The sequence below is a fragment of the Oncorhynchus mykiss genome, chromosome 10 (genome assembly GCF_057628025.1).
Source record: "Oncorhynchus mykiss isolate SJ-2025 chromosome 10, ASM5762802v1, whole genome shotgun sequence".
Lineage (NCBI taxonomy): Eukaryota > Metazoa > Chordata > Actinopteri > Salmoniformes > Salmonidae > Oncorhynchus > Oncorhynchus mykiss.
In genome coordinates this window covers 14,771,629-14,794,193 of record NC_143031.1, presented here as the reverse complement: position 1 = coordinate 14,794,193, position 22,565 = coordinate 14,771,629, and the positions used below count along the sequence as shown (strand labels likewise).

Below are 22,565 nucleotides of genomic sequence, written 5' to 3'. Positions count from 1 at the left end.
AGATCTATGAGCTGGCCAGGCAAAGCATTAATTGCACCTGATTGCAAAATTCCATAAGACTACCTTAGTTATTGCTGTCACGGGCGTCGTAAGAAGTGGACCAAAGTGCAGCGTGGTGGGAGTACATTACTTTTTATTTAAAATGTCACAAAAAAAATACAAAAATAAACACAACCATGAAGCTTAAGAGGGCTATAGTGCCACTAACAAAGTCAACTACCCACACTGAGACGAGGGTAAAAAGGGCTGCCTAAGTATGATTCCCAATCAGAGACAACGATAGAAACATAGAAATAAAGAAACATAGAAAACAAAACATAGAATGCCCACCCCATATCACACCCTGACCTCACCAAAGAGAGAAATAAAACGGCTCTCTAAGGTCAGCTGCAACTGCATCCTCTTTTTCAGTACTGTAAATGTTTTTGCTGTTGTGGTAACAGTTTTTTTTGTGCTTTATTTCTATGTCTGTTGATTACAGTAGTGCATTTTTAATGCAGCTTGCTAAAATCTATGTCCTAGTATAGCTGACATGTGAACCAATATTCACAATACCATAACACACTATAAGATCCCCATCAATACCATTCATTGTCCCTTAAAAGCCAAAGCAGGAAAACTGTACTTAATGCACACTGTACTTAATGTACTTAATGGGCCATTAATGCACAACTGTTACTTAGCTATTTCGCTGAAAATACTTAGCTGTCACCATCCCCCTTCCTAGTTTTATGAATAAAACCCAGAATGACATTCAACTGAAAAGTTGCAAATCATGTTTAAACTCAAACCCATTGTCTGGCACCCTGTGGTTTTGTACACTCAGAAAAGCAGCAAGACCTAATATTGACCCTAAAGAGTGGCATTGGATCTTTCCATTGGATCTATCCTCAATTAACATTAGTCCACAGTGGATCTGTCCTCGGTTAACACTAGTCCACAGTGACTCTGTCCTCAGGTTAACACTTGTCCACAGTGGATCTGTCCTCGGTTAACAGTAGTCCACAGTGACTCTGTCCTCAGGTTAACACTAGTCCACAGTGGATCTGTCCTCGGTTAACACTAGTCCACAGTGACTCTGTCCTCAGGTTAACACTTGTCCACAGTGGATCTGTCCTCGGTTAACACTAGTCCACAGTGGATCTGTCCTCGGTTAACACTAGTCCACAGTGGATCTGTCCTCGGTTAACACTAGTCCACAGTGGATCTGTCCTCGGTTAACACTAGTCCACAGTGGATTTGTCCTCGGTTAACACTAGTCCACAGTGGATCTGTTCTCGGTTAACACTAGTCCACAGTGGATCTGTCCTCGGTTAACACTAGTCCACAGTGGATATGTCCTCGGTTAACACTAGTCCACAGTGGATCTGTCCTCGGTTAACACTAGTCCACAGTGGCTCTGTTCTCGGTTAACACTAGTCCACAGTGGATCTGTCCTTGGTTAACACTAATCCACAGTGGATCTGTCCTCGGGTTAGGGGTTAGGGAAAATCAGATTTTCAATGGACAAAAAATTGTACTGCCCAAAAAGTGTGTGTGTCTGTCTGTGTCTGTGTCTGTGCCTGTGTGTATTGTGTTGTTTTTTTTTAAAATTCTGCTGCAGGCAATTAATCTTTGTTAACCCCCTCCTCTAGAACACTAAGGGCTTTATAACAAGAAAGGTAATTTACCCCTGTCAAAGGCTTCGGCACTGTTTAATAAGAACATGCCTCTCCCGGGTATTTTTACAAGAATTAAAGATTAACTCGATTGTAAAATTGCATATTAGGCTATCAGATGTGTGTTGGTCTTTTTTTAATCAGGCTTGATCTTACCAAATGAAGTTGGAAAACAATTCCAGGGAACGTGCAGATCCTCACATATGGCTTGGAGGTCAGTAATGAGAGGACTACGGAGTGTGTTCTTGGCTTCAACTCAACTAGGGCAGAAAGTAAAAAAGTTCAAAGGTTTTGTGCACAAAGAAGAGATTTCAAATGTCAGATTCCATTTTAGGAAACAAGCATATCCTTGTAAGATGAATAACATTTGTCCAAGGTTTAAAGTGTCCTTCACACCACAAGCAAATACCAATGGTACAAAACCGTATTGGTTATCACATGGATTAAATGACCAAGAGTTCAGTGCATTATCTGAACACAATTTTCTCCAGTATGCGGAATATTTGCCAACACATACTGATATCTATAATAGAGTAAGTAACTATTGGTCCTGAAATGCTTATAAATTAATGTATGTGAGACATAGACACATTTCACAGGTGGTTTGTGGCACCTTAAGTGAGGAGAATGGTCTCGTGGTAATGGCTGGAGCGAAATTGGTGGAATGGTTTCAAATATATGCCATTACATTTGCTCTGTTCTGGCCATTGGGATCACACTTCCCATGTGATCAGGGTTTCACATGTGTAGTTCATTTGATCACATGTTGCTTTACATGTTGTCACGTTATCACATTATCGTCACATAAGATCACGTGATCACATGAAAACATGTGTTTTTGGAACACTTTGCGTGTTCACATGTGAAATTCAGACAGGCTATACATCTCATCTCCCTGCAGGTCATCAGATGGGAATAATACACCATGGTTGCGTCCCAAGTGGCTCATTATTCCCTATATAGTGGGACCTGGCCCACAGGGCTTCCATTACAAACAGACACCACTTTATTACTTGGTTTATCCTCTTTAAATCTATAGATGCTTTACGCCTGTCTCAGGTGCTTTAGACATACACAGCCTCAAAACTGCTTCTGTTGTCTCCAATAAACAATATGTATGTCATGTACTGTCATGTTGTGTCTTGTCTCTGTCCTTTCCCTTCACCCTGTCTCCCTCTGCTGGTCGTTGTTAGGTTACCTTTTCTCCCCCTCTTTCCCCCAGCTGTGCCTTGTCTCCTCCTAACCACCTCGTCACCCCTTTTCCCACCTGTTCCCTTTTTCCCTCTGATTAGGTCCCTATATCTCTCTCTGTTTCTGCTCCTGTCTTTGTCGGATTCTTGTTTGTTGTGTTTCATGCCTGAGCCAGACTATCGTCATGTTTGCTGTAACCTTGTCCTGTCCTGTCGGAATCTGCCGGTCTATCTGAGCCTACCTATGTTTGGTTATTAAAGAAGCTCTGTTTAAGTTAGTTCGCTTTTGGGTCCTCATTCACTCACCGTAACAGAAGAATCCGACCAAGAATGGACCCAGCGACTTCGGATCCTCTCCACTCAGCCGTCGGGATCCAGGGAGCGATGCTAGGCAGACACGAGCAGGAAGTGTCTGCTGCTCGACATGCCGTTGAGACCCTGGCCACCCAAGTCTCCAACCTCACAGAACAGGTTCACCATCTCCGCATCGATCCACCGGCCACTTCCAGGGCTTTCGAATCTCCGGAGCCCAGAATCAATAGCCCGCCGTGTTACTCTGGGGAGCCCACTGAATGCCGCTCGTTCCTCACCCAGTGTGATATTGTGTTTTCTCTCCAGCCCAACACTTACTCCAGGAGCACTGCTCGTGTCGCCTACGTCATATCTCTCCTTATTGGACGGGCTCGTGAGTGGGGCACGGCAATCTGGGAGGCAAGGGCTGAGTGTACTAACCAGTATCAGGACTTTAAGGAGGAGATGATACGGGTTTTTGATCGATCTGTTTTTGGGGAGGAGGCTTCCAGGGCCCTGTCTTCCCTATGTCAAGGTAATCGATCCATAACAGACTACTCTATTGAGTTTCGCACTCTTGCTGCCTCCAGTGGCTGGAACGAGCCGGCTTTGCTCGCTCGTTTTCTGGAGGGTCTCCGCGCAGAGGTAAAGGATGAGATTCTCTCCCGGGAGGTTCCTTCCAGCGTGGATTCCTTGATTGAACTCGCTATTCGCATTGAGCGACGGGTTGATCTTCGTCACCGAGCTCGTGGAAAGGAGCTCACGTTCTCCGTTGCCCCCCTCTCCGCATCACTACCATCTTCCTCTGCCGGCTCGGGTGCTGAGCCCATGCAGCTGGGAGGTATCCGCATCTCGACTAAGGAGAGGGAACGGAGAATCACCAACCGCCTCTGTCTCTATTGCGGTTCCGCTGGTCATTTTGTCACTTCATGTCCAGTAAAAGGCCAGAGCTCGTCAGTAAGCGGAGGGCTACTGGTGAGCGCTACTACTCCTGTCTCTCCTTCAAGATCCTGCACTACCTTGTCGGTCCATCTACGCTGGACCGGTTCGTCAGCTTCCTGCAGTGCCTTAATAGACTCTGGGGCGGAGGGCTGTTTTATGGACGAGACCTGGGCTCGGGAACATGACATTCCTCTCAGACAGTTAAAGGAGCCCACGGCCTTGTTCGCCCTGGATGGTAGTCCTCTCCCCAGGATTCAGCGTGAGACGCTACCTTTAACCCTCACTGTTTCTGGTAATCATAGTGAAACCATTTCTTTTTTAATTTTTCGTTCACCTTTTACACCTGTTGTTTTGGGCCATCCCTGGCTAGTTTGTCATAATCCTTCCATTAATTGGTCTAGTAATTCTATCCTCTCCTGGAACGTCTCTTGTCATGTGAAATGTTTAATGTCTGCTATCCCTCCTGTTTCCTCTGTCTCTTCTTCACAGGAGGAGCCTGGTGATTTGACAGGGGTGCCGGAGGAATATCACGATCTGCGCACGGTGTTCAGTCGGTCCAGGGCCACCTCTCTTCCTCCACACCGGTCGTATGATTGTAGCATTGATCTCCTTCCGGGAACCACCCCCCCCCCGGGGTAGACTATACTCTCTGTCGGCTCCCGAACGTAAGGCTCTCGAAGATTATTTGTCTGTAGCTCTTGACGCCGGTACCATAGTCCCCTCCTCCTCTCCCGCCGGAGCGGGGTTTTTTTTTGTCAAGAAGAAGGACGGGTCTCTGCGCCCCTGCATAGATTATCGAGGGCTGAATGACATAACAGTGAAGAATCGTTATCCGCTTCCTCTTATGTCTTCAGCCTTCGAGATCCTGCAGGGAGCCAGGTTTTTCACTAAGTTGGACCTTCGTAACGCTTACCATCTCGTGCGCATCAGGGAGGGGGACGAGTGGAAGACGGCGTTTAACACTCCGTTAGGGCACTTTGAATACCGGGTTCTTCCTTTCGGCCTCGCTAACGCTCCAGCTGTCTTTCAGGCATTAGTCAATGATGTCCTGAGAGACATGCTGAACATCTTTGTTTTCGTTTACCTTGACGACATCCTGATTTTTTCACCGTCACTCCAGATTCATGTTCAGCACGTTCGACGTGTCCTCCAGCGCCTTTTAGAGAATTGTCTTTTTGTGAAGGCTGAGAAGTGCTCTTTTCATGCCTCCTCCGTCACATTTCTCGGTTCTGTTATTTCCGCTGAAGGCATTAAGATGGATCCCGCTAAGGTCCAAGCTGTCATTGATTGGCCCGCCCCTAAGTCACGCGTCGAGCTGCAGCGCTTTCTCGGCTTCGCAAACTTCTATCGTCGTTTCATCCGTAATTTCGGTCAGGTGGCAGCTCCTCTCACAGCCCTTACTTCTGTCAAGACGTGCTTTAAGTGGTCCGTTTCCGCCCAGGGAGCTTTTGATCTCCTCAAGAATCGTTTTACATCCGCTCCTATCCTTGTTACACCTGACGTCTCTAGACAGTTCGTTGTCGAGGTTGACGCGTCAGAGGTGGGCGTGGGAGCCATTCTTTCTCAGCGCTCCCTCTCTGACGACAAGGTCCACCCATGCGCGTATTTTTCTCATCGCCTGTCGCCGTCGGAACGTAACTATGATGTGGGAAACCGCGAACTGCTCGCCATCCGGTTAGCCCTAGGCGAATGGCGACAGTGGTTGGAGGGGGCGACCGTTCCTTTTGTCGTTTGGACTGACCATAGGAACCTTGAGTACATCCGTTCTGCCAAACGACTTAATGCGCGTCAGGCGCGTTGGGCGCTGTTTTTCGCTCGTTTCGAGTTCGTGATTTCTTATCGTCCGGGCTCTAAGAACACCAAGCCTGATGCTTTATCTCGTCTCTTCAGTTCTTCAGTAGCCTCCACTGACCCCGAGGGGATTCTCCCTGAGGGGCGTGTTGTCGGGTTGACTGTCTGGGGAATTGAGAGGCAGGTAAAGCAAGCGCTCACTCACACTCCGTCGCCGCGCGCTTGTCCTAGGAACCTTCTTTTCGTTCCCGTTCCTACTCGTCTGGCCGTTCTTCAGTGGGCTCACTCTGCCAAGTTAGCCGGCCACCCTGGCGTTCGGGGTACGCTTGCTTCCATTCGCCAGCGTTTTTGGTGGCCCACCCGGGAGCATGACACGCGTCGTTTCGTGGCTGCTTGTTCGGTCTGCGCGCAGACTAAGTCCGGTAACTCCCCTCCTGCCGGCCGTCTCAGGCCGCTTCCCATTCCCTCTCGACCGTGGTCTCACATCGCCTTAGATTTTGTCACCGGACTGCCTTCGTCAGCGGGGAAGACTGTTATTCTTACGGTTGTCGATAGGTTCTCTAAGGCGGCTCATTTCATTCCCCTTGCTAAGCTCCCTTCTGCTAAAGAGACGGCACAAATCATCATCGAGAATGTTTTCAGAATTCATGGCCTTCCGTCAGACGTCGTTTCGGACAGAGGTCCGCAATTCACGTCTCAATTTTGGAGGGAGTTTTGCCGTTTGATTGGGGCTTCCGTCAGTCTCTCTTCCGGCTTTCACCCCCAGTCTAACGGTCAAGCAGAACGGGCCAATCAGACTATTGGTCGCATCTTACGCAGTCTTTCTTTTCGCAACCCTGCGTCTTGGTCAGAACAGCTCCCCTGGGCAGAATACGCCCACAACTCGCTTCCTTCGTCTGCGACCGGGCTATCTCCTTTTCAGAGTAGCCTCGGGTACCAGCCTCCGCTGTTCTCATCTCAGTTCGCCGAGTCCAGCGTCCCCTCCGCTCAGGCTTTTGTCCAACGTTGCGAGCGCACCTGGAAGAGGGTCAGGTCTGCACTTTGCCGTTATAGGACGCAGACTGTGAGGGCTGCTAATAAGCGTAGAACTAAGAGTCCTAGATATTGTCGCGGTCAGAGAGTTTGGCTCTCCACTCAGAACCTTCCCCTTAAGACGGCTTCTCGCAAGTTGACCCCGCGGTTCATTGGTCCGTTCCGTATTTCTCGGGTCATTAATCCTGTCGCAGTTCGACTTCTTCTTCCGCGATACCTTCGTCGCGTCCACCCGGTCTTCCATGTCTCCTGCATCAAGCCCGTCCTTCGCGCCCCCGCTCGTCTTCCCCCCCCCCCCCATCCTTGTCGAGGGCGCACCCATCTACAGGGTCCGTAGAATTTTGGACATGCGTCCTCGGGGCCGTGGTCACCAGTACCTCGTAGATTGGGAGGGGTACGGTCCTGAGGAGAGGAGTTGGGTTCCCTCTCGGGACGTGCTGGACCGTGCGCTGATCGAGGATTTCCTCCGTTGCCGCCAGGTTTCCTCCTCGAGTGCGCCAGGAGGCGCTCGGTGAGTGGGGGGGTACTGTCATGTACTGTCATGTTGTGTCTTGTCTCTGTCCTTTCCCTTCACCCTGTCTCCCTCTGCTGGTCGTTGTTAGGTTACCTTTTCTCCCCCTCTTTCCCCCAGCTGTGCCTTGTCTCCTCCTAACCACCTCGTCACCCCTTTTCCCACCTGTTCCCTTTTTCCCTCTGATTAGGTCCCTATATCTCTCTCTGTTTCTGCTCCTGTCTTTGTCGGATTCTTGTTTGTTGTGTTTCATGCCTGAGCCAGACTATCGTCATGTTTGCTGTAACCTTGTCCTGTCCTGTCGGAATCTGCCGGTCTATCTGAGCCTACCTATGTTTGGTTATTAAAGAAGCTCTGTTTAAGTTAGTTCGCTTTTGGGTCCTCATTCACTCACCGTAACAATGTAACTGGAAACAATTGTTTTTTTATGGTTCAGGAAATTTAGCTCCATAAGGATTTGACGATTGGCTGTTGCATAGAATAGGACATTTCCTCAGTTATCCTTAGCAACTTACAATGCACTCAGAAATTATTCAGACCCCTTCACTTTTCCCACATTTTGTTATGTTACAGCCTCTAAAATGTATTAAATAGTTTTTTCCCCATTTCAATCTACACACAATACTCCATAATGACAAAGCAAAAACAGGTTTGTAGAAATGTTTTAAAATGTATTACAAATAAAAAACTGAAATATCACATTTACAGATGTGTTCAGACCCTTTACTCAGTCCTTTGTTGAAATACCTTTGGCAGTGATTACAGCTTCAATTCTTCTTGAGTATAAAGCATAAAGGAAATAGACATTAAAAAGTCTGCAGGTCCAGACAACCCGGACGCCTACCTCTTAAAGATAGCAGCTGGTATTATTACTGAACCTATGGCTCACATTTTCAACTTGAGTCTCTTGACCAATTCCATACCCAGCATTTGGAAATCAGCTTATGTCCTCCCACTGCTAAAGAGAGGAGATCTCCAAATTCCCAATCGTGGCCAAAGTCTATGAACTAGTGAACTTACAGTTAAAAAATGTCTTATTCAAAATAACTTGCTTAGTGGGGTGCAGTCTGGCTTTAGATCAGGGCACAGCACCACAACTGCAGCTATGGCAGTGGCAAATGACATCATAAATGCACTTGATAAAAAGCAACATTGTCCTGCTCAGTTTGTTGTTTTATCAAAGGTCTTCGATTCAGATGACCAGAATTGTTGCTAGCTAGACTCAGTAAAATTGGTTTCAGTGAAGGGGCAGTAAATTGGTTTAGGAACTATCTTTCTGAAAGAACTTAGTGTGTATATGCTGACAATCACAAGTCAAGCTTTCTTGAGATTACTAGAGGTGTGCCCCAGGGTTCCATTTTAGCTCCTGTGTTGTTCTCAATTTGTATTAATGATTTGGGAAATGGGATGCAACCAGCAAAGCTGCGTCTATATGCAGATGATACAGTCATATATTAATGTGCTCCTTCTCTGGTTCAGGCTGTTGAAGAGCTCCACACTGCTTTTCTGTCGCTGCAGGCCTCCCTTTATAGTCTCAAACTGGTCTTGAATGTACAAAAAACTAAATTCATGACCTTTACCAGAGCTCGCACTCAGCCAGAGAAGGTTAGCATTGTCACACCAGGTGGCTTATCCATTGAACAAGTGTCATCCTACAAATACCTAGGTATATGGTTGTATGACAAGATGTCCTTTATAGTTCATATGGATAATCTTGTGAGGAAGTTTAAATTGAAATTTAAGTTTTTTATTTTTGTAATAAGGCTTGCTTCCTGCTTATGGCTAGAAAGAAGCTTGTTCAGGCCACTTTTCTCTCTGTAATTGATTATGGTGACTTGTTGTATATGCATGCAGCCTCATCTGTCTTACAGAGACTGGGCTCCTTGTGTTTTATTAGAAATGCCAAGTCACTCACCCACCATTGCACCTTGTACCAAATGGTAGGTTGGACCTCACTTTCTTTGCGCAAAAAGTGAAATGTGTATGTGTTCATGTACAAAGCACTTTTGAATGAACTCCCTCTTTACCTATGTAGTACCCGGTCTGCAAGGTGGTTGCTACTTAAAGTCCCCAGGACATTCACAGTATTACACATGACTGCCTTCTCATCTTGCGCAGCAGAGGCATTGAATAGTCTACAATCCATGCTTCATCTAGATATGTTAGTGCCACTGAATTTAAAATATTGATGGGAGACTGTTACATTTGTAGTATGTTTTAATTCTGTAATGTATTGATTGTTACTGCCTTCTTGGCCAGGTCTCCTTGAAAAAGAGACTCTGGGTCACAATGGGCTTTTCCTGGTTAAATACAGCTTAAATAAAATACAATGACGCTACAAGCTTGGCACATCTGTATTTGGGGAGTTTGCCCCATTCTTCTCTGCAGATCCTCTCAAGCTCTGTCAGGTTGGATAGGGAGCATCGCTGCAAAGCTATTTTCGGGTTCAAGTCCAGCTCTGGCTGGGCCACTCAAGGACATTCAGAGACTTGTCCTGAAGCCACTCCTGCGTTGTCTTGGCTGTGTGCTTAGGGTCGTTGTCCTGTTGGAAGGTGAACCTTTGACCCAGTCTGAGGTCCTGAGCGCTCCGGAGCAAGTTTTCATGAAGGATCTCTCTGTACTTTGCTCCATTCATTTTTCCCTTGATTCTGACTAGCCTCCCAGTCCCTGCCACTAAAAAACATCCCCACAGCATGATGTTGCCACCACTATGCTTCACCATAGGGATGGTGCCAGTTTTCTTCCAGACATGATGCTTGGCATTCAGGCCAAAGAGTTCATTCTTGATTTCATCAGACCAGAGAATATTATTTCTCATGGTCTGAGAGTCCTTTAGGTGCCTTTTACTGAGGAGTGACTTTGGTCTGGCCACTCTATCATAAATGCCTGATTGGTGGAATGTTGCAAAGATGGTTCTCCTTCTGGAAGGTTCTCCAATCTCCACAGAGGAACTCTGGAGTGCAGTCTGAGTGACCATCGGGCTCTTGGTCACATCCCTAACCAAAGCTCTTCTCCCCGATTTCTCAGTTTGACCAGGCGGCCAGCTCTATGAAGAGTCTTGGTGATTCCAAACTTCCTTCACTTAAGAATGATGGAGGCCACTGTGTTCTTGGGGACCTTCAATGCTGCATAAATATTTTGGTACCCTTCCCCAGATCTGTGACTCGACACAAATTTGTCTCGGCGCTCTACAGACAATTTCTTCAACCTTATGGCTTGGTTTTTGCTCTGACATGCATTGTCAACTGTGAGACCTTATATAGACAGGTGTGCCTTTTCAAACCATGTCCAATCAATTGAATTGACCACAGGTGGATGATTAATGGAAACAGGATACACCTGAGCTCAATTTCGAGTCTCAAAGCAAAGGGTCTGTATACTTATGTAAATAATGTATTTCTGTTTTTTATTTTTAATACATTTGCTAACATAAAAAAAACTGTTTTCATTTTGTCATTATGGGTTATTGTGTGTAGATTGATGTTTTCGCCTTTTTCCACAAATGTTCCTTATTCTAAAATGGACTAAAACATAAGCATTGTCTCTGTTTCACAAACTGATGGAAAATGTGGATGCCAAATTGCATATCTGAACATTTTGTATCCCAACTCTAGTGAGAGCATCCAAAGAGAGAGATCCATTTAGGTACCGATTTACAAGGAAATGTCTGCAAAAACAGGCATGTTCTTTTAATAAGCCAATAAGCAGGCTAGGAGTGATGTACTTACAGAGCTCACTGAGAGATGTGTTCTGCTTATATTGGTGATTTGCAGTGCTGGAGTCCTGAACCAAATATTGTGTCATTAATTTATTGTGGCAACTTTTTCAATTTTTTTATTTACCCCTTTTTCTCCCCAATTTCGTGGTGTCCAATTGTTGTAGTAGCTACTATCTGGTCTCATCGCTACAACTCCCGTACGGGCTCGAGAGACGAAGGTTGAAAGTCATGCGTCTTCCGATACACAACACAACCTAGCCGCACTGCTTCTTAACACAGCACGCATCCAACCGGGAAGCCAGCCGCACCAATGTGTCGGAGGAAACACCGTGCACCTGGCAACCTTGGTTAGCGCGCACTGCGCCCGGACCGCCACAGGAGTCGCTGGTGCGACCGACCAAGCCCTCATTTGCTGATTGCTCCCAGACCATAGGAATCAGCACCCCATTGACTACTTTAAAATGGTGGAAGCCCCCAATGGCAATGTCCATGCTAAAACGAGTTATATCCAAGTTGAGTCCTCTATACATCTCTATGGTCCTGCCCAATCAATGACATCTTTCCTTATTTATAAACTTTGAAACATTGTTTAACAACCCCCCAATGTGATTGTTCTCATCATCCACCCTAGGTTTCTCTCCTATTCTTAGTGATTATAACAAGCCTCATTCTCCTTGTAGTTCAGGGCTCCCAGGGAGCTTCAGTCAGTCTCTCCACCTTGGCTTTGTTTGAGGAAAAGCCACTGGGGAACATTTACAGAGAAAGTGACACAGAGAGAGTGAGAGGTAGAGGGGGAGAGAGAGACAGCGAAAGAGGGAGAGAAAGACAGAGAGGGACAGAGAGGAGTATATGAAATGAGGGAGAGAAGTAGAAAAAGAGTGAGACAGAAGAGGTATAGAGCAAGAGGCAGTAGGGCATTCATCTGTACCTGTGGAGAAGATTAAGGGTCTGGATTGTGTGTGATTAATGAGTGGGCTGCTGATTGCTCATCTTCACATTCCCTCCATGAATTACCAGCACACTCGCCAACTGACACATTCAGATCCCTCAAATTGAAAAGAGAGATAGAATGAAAGAGAGAACTAAAGAAAGACAGAGAGAGAGGGAGGGACAGAGATAATGCATTATTCCAATGGTAATAGCCTCAAGTTTTGCTGTAAGCTTTTTATTCACATAACATCTCAACTACAGCAGAAAGCATTCCAATAATATGTGGAGAAAGCTTTGTACTGGGTCCCATTGGGTTGCAAGATAACACTTACACATTCATTTAATGGAATGTTTCATCATTACAACATCATAGTCATAACGTTCTAGAAAACCTTTAATTTACAGTACCAGTCAAAAGTTTGGACACACCCACTCATTCAAGGGTTTTTCTTTATTTTTACAATTTTCTACATTGCATAATAATAGTGAAGACATCAAAACTATGAAATAACACATTTGGAATCATGTACAGTAGTAACCAAAAAAGTGTTAAACAAATCAAAATATATTTTATATTTGAGATTCTTCAAAGTAGCCACCCTTTGCCTTGATGACAGCTTTGCACAATCTTGGCATTCTTTCAACCAGCTTCATGAGGAATGCTTTTCTAACAGTCTTGGAGTTCCCACATACGTATGCTGATTACTTGTTGGCTGCTTTTCCTTCACTCTGCAGTCAAACTCATCCCAAACCATTTCAACTGGGTTGAGTTCGGGTGATTGTGGCGGCCAGGTCATCTGATGCAGCACTCCATCACTCTCCTTCTTGGTCAAATATCCTTTACACAGCCTGGAGGTGTGATGGGTCATTGTCCTGTTGAAAAACAAATGATAGTCCCACTAAGCGCAAACCAGATAGGATGGCGTATCACTGCAGAATGCTGTGGTAGCCGTGCTGGTTAAGTATGCCTTGAATTCTAAATAAATCACAGTGTCACCAGCAAAGCACCCGCACACCATCACATCTCCTCCTCCATGCTTCACGGTGGGAACCACACATGCAGAGATCATCCGTTCACCTACTCTGCGTCTCACAGACGCAGAGTAGAAGAAGAAGAGACTTGCTTGGGCCACAAAACACGAGCAATGGACATTAGACCGGTGGAAATCTGTCCTTTGGTCTGATGAGTCTAAATTTGAGATTTTTGGTTCTTGGTTCTTACGGCGTTTAGAACCAAAAATCTCAAATTTGGACTCATCAGACCAAAGGACAGATTTCCACCGGTCTAATGTCCATTGCTTGTGTTTTGTGGCCCAAGCAAGTATCTTCTTCTTATTGGTGCCCTTTAGTGTTTGGTTATTTGCAACAATTTGACCATGAAGGCCTGATTCACGCAGTCTCCTCTGAATATTTGAAGTTGAGCTGTGTCTGGTACTTGAACTCTGTGAAGCATTTATTTGGGCTGCAATCTGAGGTGCAGTTAACTAATAAACTTATCCTCTGAAGCAGAAGTAACTCTGGGTCTTCCTTTCCTGTAGCATTCCTCATGAGAGCCAGTTCCATCATAGAGCTTGAGGATTTTTTTCAACTGCACATTGGCATTTTCCGCATTGACTGACCTTCATGTCTTAAAGTAATGATTGACTGTCATTTCTCTTTGCTTATTTGAGCTGCTCTTGCCATAATATGAACTTGGTGTTTTACCAAATAGGGCTATCTTCTGAATACCACCCCAACCTTGTCACAACACAACTGATTGGCTCAAATGCATTAAGAAGGAAAGAAATTCCACAAATTGACTTTTGACAAGGCACACCTGTTAATTGAAATACATTCCAGGTGACTACCTCATGAAGCTGGTTGAGAGAATGCCAAGAGTGAATCTCAAATATAAAATATATTTTGATTTGTTTAACACTTTTTTGGTTACTACATGACTCCATACGTGTAATTTCAAGGTTTTGATGTTTTCACTATTATTCAACAATGTAGAAAATAGTACAAATAAAGAAAAATCCTTGAATAGTAGGTGTCCAAACTTTTGACTGGTACTGTATATATACTTTAAAATTCAAAATTAAATAGCAAATATATCCTTGGTATGACCTTAAAACAATTACATATAGCTCCCCCGGTTTAGAATGAGTTAGACTGTTATGGGATAAAGACTATTTCTAAACAGGTTGGCAGCATTGTGGAATATGTAGCAAGTGCCAACAATGGCATATCAAACACATTGCTTTTAAGCCAAGGTGTTGATAATCTTAAGAAACAATGAATGCTGATACATGTTTCCATGCTCTAAGCTTCTCTGCCTTGTGCCTTATTAGTTGTCGAATTGAATTGCACATGTGATACGTAGGATGAAGAGCTTAGGTACATAACTATATGTGTATACAAATAAAAAAATATGCTAAATACTTTCCCAGGTGAATGCCGATAGTTGAGGATGATAATGAAAATATGCAGAGTATAGACAGCATGTTTAATACATGTAGTATTTCAGTTATTGTTATATGAGAGACAGCACTCCCCATCCACTTGTATACAACTATTTACTTTGTTAACCAAACACATTTCTTAGAATAAAAGTGAATGATATTGGCAGTGCTTAGTCCGTCTTGCAATATGGCCCAGTTATGTTGAAAACATTATTGCCTAGTATTGAGCATTTATGGAAGAATGTGTCAGGGAGAAAGAGAGAGAGAGAGGGGGAGATAGACTGAATGAGAGACAGTTGAGGAAAGACAGGGAGAGAGCTAAAGATACAGTATATCCTATGCCCCAGCCTCCTAGCCTGTGCCAATCTCTCTAAGTGGAAGTGTCAGGGTGCCTTAGCCACAACACTGAAAACTTAATCACAGCGCATCAGAGAGCTAGGGAGGTGGAGCTGAGGAGACCAATCAAACATTTACGGCAAATTTTTACTGAGTCTAATGCTCCCCTCTCGACTCTCATTACTGTGTTTCACCGACAGCCCTGCTCTCTTCTCCCCGTTTTGTTTCCAGGGATGTCTTATTTAGGCACACAAGGGCCTGGGTAATAGAGGAGGAAAGTGACGAGGTTTCTGGGCTACAGTCAGAGGCCCCATTAGTTTTTCCCTGGGAGAACTCATTCGTGCTTTGCATTTCAAATTCTGTGTGTTTTTTTGCATCAGAGGCCAGACACGAGCATCCTCCCTGTAGGCTACCGCGGCCGCTAGCAGTTACCACTGATGGATCAATAGTTTAGGAATCACAGGAAAGTCAATTACACGGGCTATTTTTGGGTAGTAAAAAAAGCCTAGGAGTCATTAAGGAGATAATGTCATGTCAACCTTATCCAGCAGGGAGAGCAATGCAGGCATGGCCAGTGGATATGCAATTTGTCTGCCTTTGTCACACGAGCCTGCTCCTCTTGAGCAGAGGAGGCTGTTGACTGTGTAGTCGTCTGGTAAACAATGGGACGGAGAGAGCCCTCTCTTCAGGGAACCTCAATCTCCAAAGCTGGAGTCAAAATCGCCACGTGGCGTCAGGATTTATTTCACATCGAATTGCTCAGAGCCAACAAAAGATGAAACTACCGCCATTCCAACATAGAGGAAATTGTTAGGTAGGTGTTTTGTGTGTGTGTGCTTTTGTACCAGACAAAAGAGTATACCACAAAACAGTTGGAAGGAAAAGTATAGTATAGGGTGACCTTGACTGATATTTTCTAGATGCAGTGGGTTTGAAAAGTTTGCAGGTTGACTATGCCATATCAATACGATAACGTCCATCTTAGTGCACTCTTCATTTTAAATTTGATTCAGCATATAGGTGTCAAAGTGTATATATCCTGTAAATAGCCAAATATGCCTTGGTTTTAGCAATAAAGAAGCAATTTTATCAACAAGTTGATGATTTCCTCTCAATTTTAGTTTTGCTTTTGGTTTGGCAACATCTCAAGACCCTGTAAACCAGGGACAGGCAACTACATTCAGCCGCAGGCCGATGTTTGTCGGAGGAAATGGTCGGAGGTAGGGTTGCAAAGCAAGGGTATATAAACTACCAGAATGTTGATATCAAGGATTTTATGTAATCTATCACAAGACATCTAGTGGACATTTTGGGTACTTCAGATTTGTACAAGCGTCTGTAATTATCTCTGGTCCTCTGTGTGGCATTATTACATGTAAAATATATGAAATTATTAAATAGAAAAATGAATGACAAAGCTGTAAAACATCCTAACCATCAACTTAGTGAATACCATTGGTGTTTAATATGAGGGTTTCAGCATGAAATAAAACATGTTTTACACACTTTTATTTATTTTACTATGTCAGTACGTATTTGTTGTCAATGTTTTGCCGTCAAACTGGTGGCAGTTGTGAAAACTGTCAGCAGTTAGAAGAGTTGCAGAGTTATTATTTAGGCAATTTTTTCCTGAACCATATGGTCTATGTACTATAAACTCATGGACAATATGGATAATATATATTATAAAAAACTAATACTATATACAGGGGTGAAAGTAGATTTAATGTATTAACTGTGTCCCAAGTTCCGCACAAATATATATTTTTTACAATAAATTACAAAAATGACAGGGTAGCCTACTCTGCTGACTCTGATAAACAGTGAAGTCTGATCCGTATAATCGGCGTATGAAAAGGTGGGACACAAATACAACATGACGTCCATCTAACCTGGAGGAGGAAATGAGTGTTCAAAAACCAATGAAAGTGTCACTGACCCAATGATGACGACAGTGAATATGCACCACACTGAGGATATGGCCGATGTTCTACGCTGGTGCCGATAAGATAGGCTACTGTTTTGATTAATTAAGTTAAGCATTTTGATAATCAAACAACAGATTGGAGTCTTTTCATTCTCATCTCTTTACAGCAATAGCGATTGGCTTTCCAAACAGTTTTTCCGCAATTGTATTTTTAAATATTGCCATATGCCTGGCTGGGTCTCTCTGATTTTCACTGACAGTCGCAACTCAACAATCATCTATTTGGTATTTGCAGCACGCTCTGCACAAATTGCGGGACTTTCCGACTGTAGGCAATGCAATTTAAAACAACCCACAGATTATTTTTTTAAAGAAGCTAATGATTCTCTGTGGCCAAATCATGATTTCTGATGTAGTAGTCTATTTGTTATGCTTTTATTTATTTATGTGTAGACAGGAGTAAGCTAATTAGAGTATTGGCAATTTAATTTGCCTTCTAATGTGGCATAAACACAACCAGTCATGATGTTTTCATCATCCTGTATGCTGCCTGCACACATTCCTCCACTCACAAAATAATTTCAGCATCCATCCCCCAACAGTGCACTGTGCACCGGCAATTTGATGACTAGAAAGAGACATGTGTTACGAAACACCCACATGTATTGTAATGACGTTCTGTGATTGTCATTAGGTTTACACGTGTAGCCTGAATTGATGCATCCACTGTTGTCCAAGCACGCCTTGGTATCGGCCACTCATCTCTGCCTTGTCCACAGGCATCTCGGCCACTCATCTCCGCCTGTACAAAATGTAAGTGTACTCCTCAAACCACAATGCAATTTGTAGCATATACCACCTGGTGTCCTGCCAATTCGTACACGGTTCATGTGTCTGACATGCAGTAATGTTAAGTAATGGTGTCGTAACCTATAGGTTTTTGGGGCATGTTGTATTAATTGTGATAAGCTCATGTTTTACCGGTACGGCGTTCCCCCACTATTTATTTTGCTGGGACGCCGTACCGGCCCATACCGCCTTACTTTCACCCCTGACTATATATTACTGCATTTAAAAAAAAAAGTTATTAAAGTATAAATTACCAAGCTAATGATAGATTGCCATATAAGTTATTCAAGTATAAATGACCAAATTTATGATAGATTTCTATAGAGTTTCTGTTAATTACCAAAATTACTGAAGATTCTGGAAACTGTAGTAAACTACTGGTAGCTTTGCAACCCTAGTGGTGTGGCCGGAATATAAGGGTAATAATTTGTTCATTGCACATTCACTACAACTAAGCCCAAAAAGAGATTGTATTTGAAAATAACAATCATTATACCTTGATTACATTGAGACACGATCATGTCTATTTTTTTGTGAGAATAGCTGGGAACACATTTCCTGAATTAAACTCATTCTGATGATTTTACAGTGTTTTGTGACCTCTGCTATAAACCAACATGTCCTTTTCTATTACTTTACTCTATACTCATATGCTGTACAACATGTGAGGAAAAAGGGAAACTGGCTACTCAGCCATCTGCACAAATCTTTCTGTATATCATTGAGATATCAGTAACATGATAATGTGCAGTGTGCATGACAGACCAGGTGTAGTGAGCAATAGGCTCCCCTGATGTCAAATCAATGTACTCTGCACTCTGCATCGCCCTGCCTCTCAGGTTAGTGATTCATTTTATCTCTATTTCTGATTTTTGTGACTCTCTTTGGCTGTTTTTCTGTGACTTGGCTCTGACCTAACATTATCGTTTGTGGTGCTTTCGCCGTAAAGCTTATTTGAAATCGGACACTGTGGTGGGATTAACAAGAAGTGTATCTTTAAAATGGTGTGAAATACTTCTATGTTTGAGGAATTTTAATTATGGGATTTCGGTTGTTTTGAATTTGGCGCCCTGCACTTTCACTGGCTGTTGTCATATCGATCCCGTTAGCGGGATTTCAGCCCTAAGAGGATTTATTAATGGGTGCATGCTTATTAGTAACTGGAATAAGCAATTTCATAAATGTGTCAAGTGCAGAGTCTTGTTGCTCCTCATTACACACAGACCAGGTAATTTTTTATTTTTTTTACATCTTCAACATAGGAATCACTACAATACTTCGTATATGACCTCTTATACACTATATTAGGCCCAGCCTTTGGAACTTTGGTTTTCCTAGATATGGCTACTATATTATGATCACTACATCCGATGGATTTGGATACTGCTTTAGAGCACATTTCTGCAGCATTAGTAAAGACGTGCTCAATACAAGTGGATGATTTCATTCCTGTGATGTTTGTAAATACCCTGGTAGGTTAACTGATAACCTGAACCAGGTTACATTTACTTGTTACAGTTTTTTTTTTATTCTTGGGTCGGCAGCTTGATGAAAGCCAGTCAATATTTTGGTCACCAGGAAAATATACTTCTATGTTGATATCACATACATTATCAAGCTTTTCACACACATTATCCAGATACTGATTGTTAGCACTTGGTGGTTTAAAACAGCTTCCCACAATAATGGGCTTTAGGTGAGACAGGTATACCTGTAGGCATATTACTTTAACAGCATTTGACATCAAATAAAATAAATGAAATGTTATTGCTCACACACACATATTTAGCAGACGTTATTGCGGGTGTAGCAAAATGCTTGTGTTCATGAGATCCTCTCTAAGCTTTACAGGAATATGACTCTGAACATACACAGCAACACCTCCACCATTGGCTTTCCAATTTTGAAACCATGTATTGCTACGACTGAATCATCAAATGTATTATCGAAGTGAGTTTCAGAGATGGTCAGTATATGAATGTTATCTGTTACTAGCAAGTTAACGATTTCATGAACCTTGTTTCTTAGTCTATATATGTTAATGTGGGCTGTTTTTCGCACTTTTCTGGGATTCTTGATTGTTTTTATTGCTTTACTGGAAGGCTTATCAGAGATAGACATGACAGTGACCTTTATGTTTAAGATGATAGTTCCGGGTGGGCTGCACACAGTGGACTTCCTACTAGGGCACATAGCCCTAGTAACAGTATAGGTTGATAGGCACATGATTACTGCATACAATAGCTGTAGGATTGACATTTAGGGGAGTTAGACGGACATACGTTAGGTTACTTACATTATGACTCCAACATCCCTGGGACAATGTATATTTGAAGCAGCACTATGACAACTCACCAACACAATGGTAGGGATTATCTGTGCAGGGCATGGGTCACTGATAAGTCATTGTCTCAACGCAGCCTTGAAATGCGAGGACAGGGTCCAGGAGCCAAGATGATTTGGATGGACTTCATGTAGAGCATCTTCTGTTTCCAAAAGGTGTTAAAGTTATCTAAAAAATGTGTGCCAACAGACTTATAGTAGTCTTTTAGCCAGGTATGTAATGCCTGCTGAATCTTTCACAACCACGATCCAACGATGGTACCGGGCCTGAAATAATTTACTGCTTTTTCAGATCTTTCAGAGCTAAAATCAATTCTTTCAAATATATTTTCAGCCATTCCAAGCTAGCCCTTCTAATGTCGTTTGACCCCACATGGACTACGACAGCATTAGCCCCCGGCAGCTGTCATAGAACGGCAGGAAGCAGCCTTGTAATGTCCTGTACTCGTGCTCCAGATTTTTGCTCCGAGAACCGAGATGTTTTTCACGATAGAGCTGCCGATGACAACAGCTGGTGAAATGGCTGAGGAGGTTTGAACATTCTTTCTCCTCGAATGGTTTAGAAGACCCCTCTAGGAAAGATGGGAGGTGGTGCCCGAAGGCCCGAGCCAGCCTTAGAATCCTCCGTAGCTAATGAAGGGGCCGGAGTCTCAGACACCCTCACGGCTGTGGAGATGCGACACGGCAGCGACATGCTCACCAGGCCAGAGCAGCGTCCAGCTTCTGGAGTAGAAGATAAAGAGAAAGTAGGCGGGCGTGGATTCCCCAGTAGCTTGTGTAAGTTTTCTACTATTTTGCTTAGAGTAGCCACTTTGCCCCTGTAGTCCTCTGCAAGCAATCAGTTGCTACATTGAAAGTTCAGACGGTCCACATTGTCCCCGGTATAGAGCAAAAAAAAACATCTCCTGCAGCATTGAAAACGTTCGTTAGTCTAGCTGGGCTCCCGTGTCTCTCTTCACAGGAATTTACTAAAAGTTTGCTATGAGCTACAGTGGATTTGCAAATATAGCCTGCACCCCGCCTCCTGAAACAAGCACAGCCAGTGAAATGGCAAACACACAAGCACAACACACACCCGGGTAACACACCAGTACTGCGAACTGAGAGAAAGCAGAGGACATGCTCACTGTATGGATCACGGCAGCACATACACTATACGAGCGGGAGATGACCAACATGCAAGTCCGTGCCGTAGAAACAAGCAGTATATCATGGGGCAGATAGCCAAAACTTTGGTTAACAAGTTAGGGAGAAACAGGTAGCAGGAGCAGTTGCTAACCAACAAGCAGCATGAATAAGCTGCATGAACGAGCAGCGTTACAGTCTTCCTTAAGAACCCAACCAATATTGTCCCACTGTCGTTTAGTCATATATATGACATTCTTACCTGCCACCCCTTATCATCCCTCTCTCCTCCTTCCTGTATAGTTATGGGCCTTAGGGACACTCGAGAACAGTGCTTTGTCATGTGCCTTAAAGGTGAAACAAATTGGATTCGCTAGTCAGCTGAATGTAAATCTTCCTCAATAATCGCTCTCATACGATCTCGTCCTCAGATCAGACATCGTTCTCTCTCACACGGTCTCGTCCTCAGATCAAACATCGTTCTCTCTCACACAGACTCGTCCTCAGATCAGACATCGTTTTCTCTCAAACGGTCTCGTCCTCAGATCAGAAGTGGGTTCTCTCTCACATGGTCTCGTCCTCAGATCAGACATTGTTCTCTCTCACATGGCTGTGTTTATATGCTTTACTGTATGTTCTGTGTTGTGATGAATAAAGTCTGGCTTTGTTTCAGTCCCACCACCAACTCATCTCTTTAATTTCTCTCTCACCTCTCTCTCTCTCTCTCTCTCTCTCTCTCTCTCTCTCTCTCTCTCACCTCTCTCTCTCTCTCACCCCCCTCTCTCTCTCTCCAACCCCTCTCTCTCCCTCTGTCTCTCTCTCTCTCTGTCTCTCTCTCCCACCACCCCCCCTTCTCTCTCTCTCTCTCTCTCTCCCCCATCCCACTCTCTCTCTCACCCCCCCTCTCTCCACCCCCTCTCTCTGGCTGGAGGTTAGGAAGTGCAGCTCGGTTTCCACCTCATTTTGTGGGCAGTGTGTACATAGCCTGTCTTCTCTTGAGAGCGAGGTCTGCCGACGGCAGCCTTTCTCAATAGCAAGGCTATGCCCACTGAGTCTATACATAGTCAAAGCTTTCCTTAAGTGTGGGTCACTCACAGTGGTCAGGTATTCTGCCACTGTGTACTCTCTGTTTAGGGCCACAATAGAATTATAGTTTGCTCAGTTTTTTTGTTTATTCTTTCCAATGTGTGAAGTAATTATCTTTTTGTTTTCTCATGATTTGGTTGGGTCTAATTGTGTTGCTGTTCTGAGGCTCTGTGGGATATGTTTGTGTTTTGTGAACAGAGCCCCAGGACCAGCTTGCTTAGGGTACTCTTCTCCAGGTTCATCTCTTTGTTAGGTGATGGCTTTGATATGGAAGGTTTGGGAATCACTTCCTTTTAGATGGTTGTAGAATTTAACGTCTCTTCTCTGGAATTTGATAATTAGCCGGTATCGGCCTAATTTCTCCTCTGCATGCACTATTTTGTGTTCTACGTTGT

At 43.9% G+C, this 22,565-nt stretch overlaps 1 protein-coding gene and 1 long non-coding RNA gene across 2 annotated transcripts in view; one reads left to right on the top strand and one right to left on the bottom strand.

The window, feature by feature from the left end:
* Positions 1–22,565, bottom strand: part of LOC149979942 (uncharacterized) — a 391,469-nt gene that overhangs the window by 268,563 nt on the left and 100,341 nt on the right. The gene's annotated exons all lie outside the window — the stretch shown is intronic.
* Positions 1–22,565, top strand: part of LOC110533380 (follistatin-related protein 4) — a 250,493-nt gene that overhangs the window by 190,140 nt on the left and 37,788 nt on the right. The window lies entirely within an intron of this gene.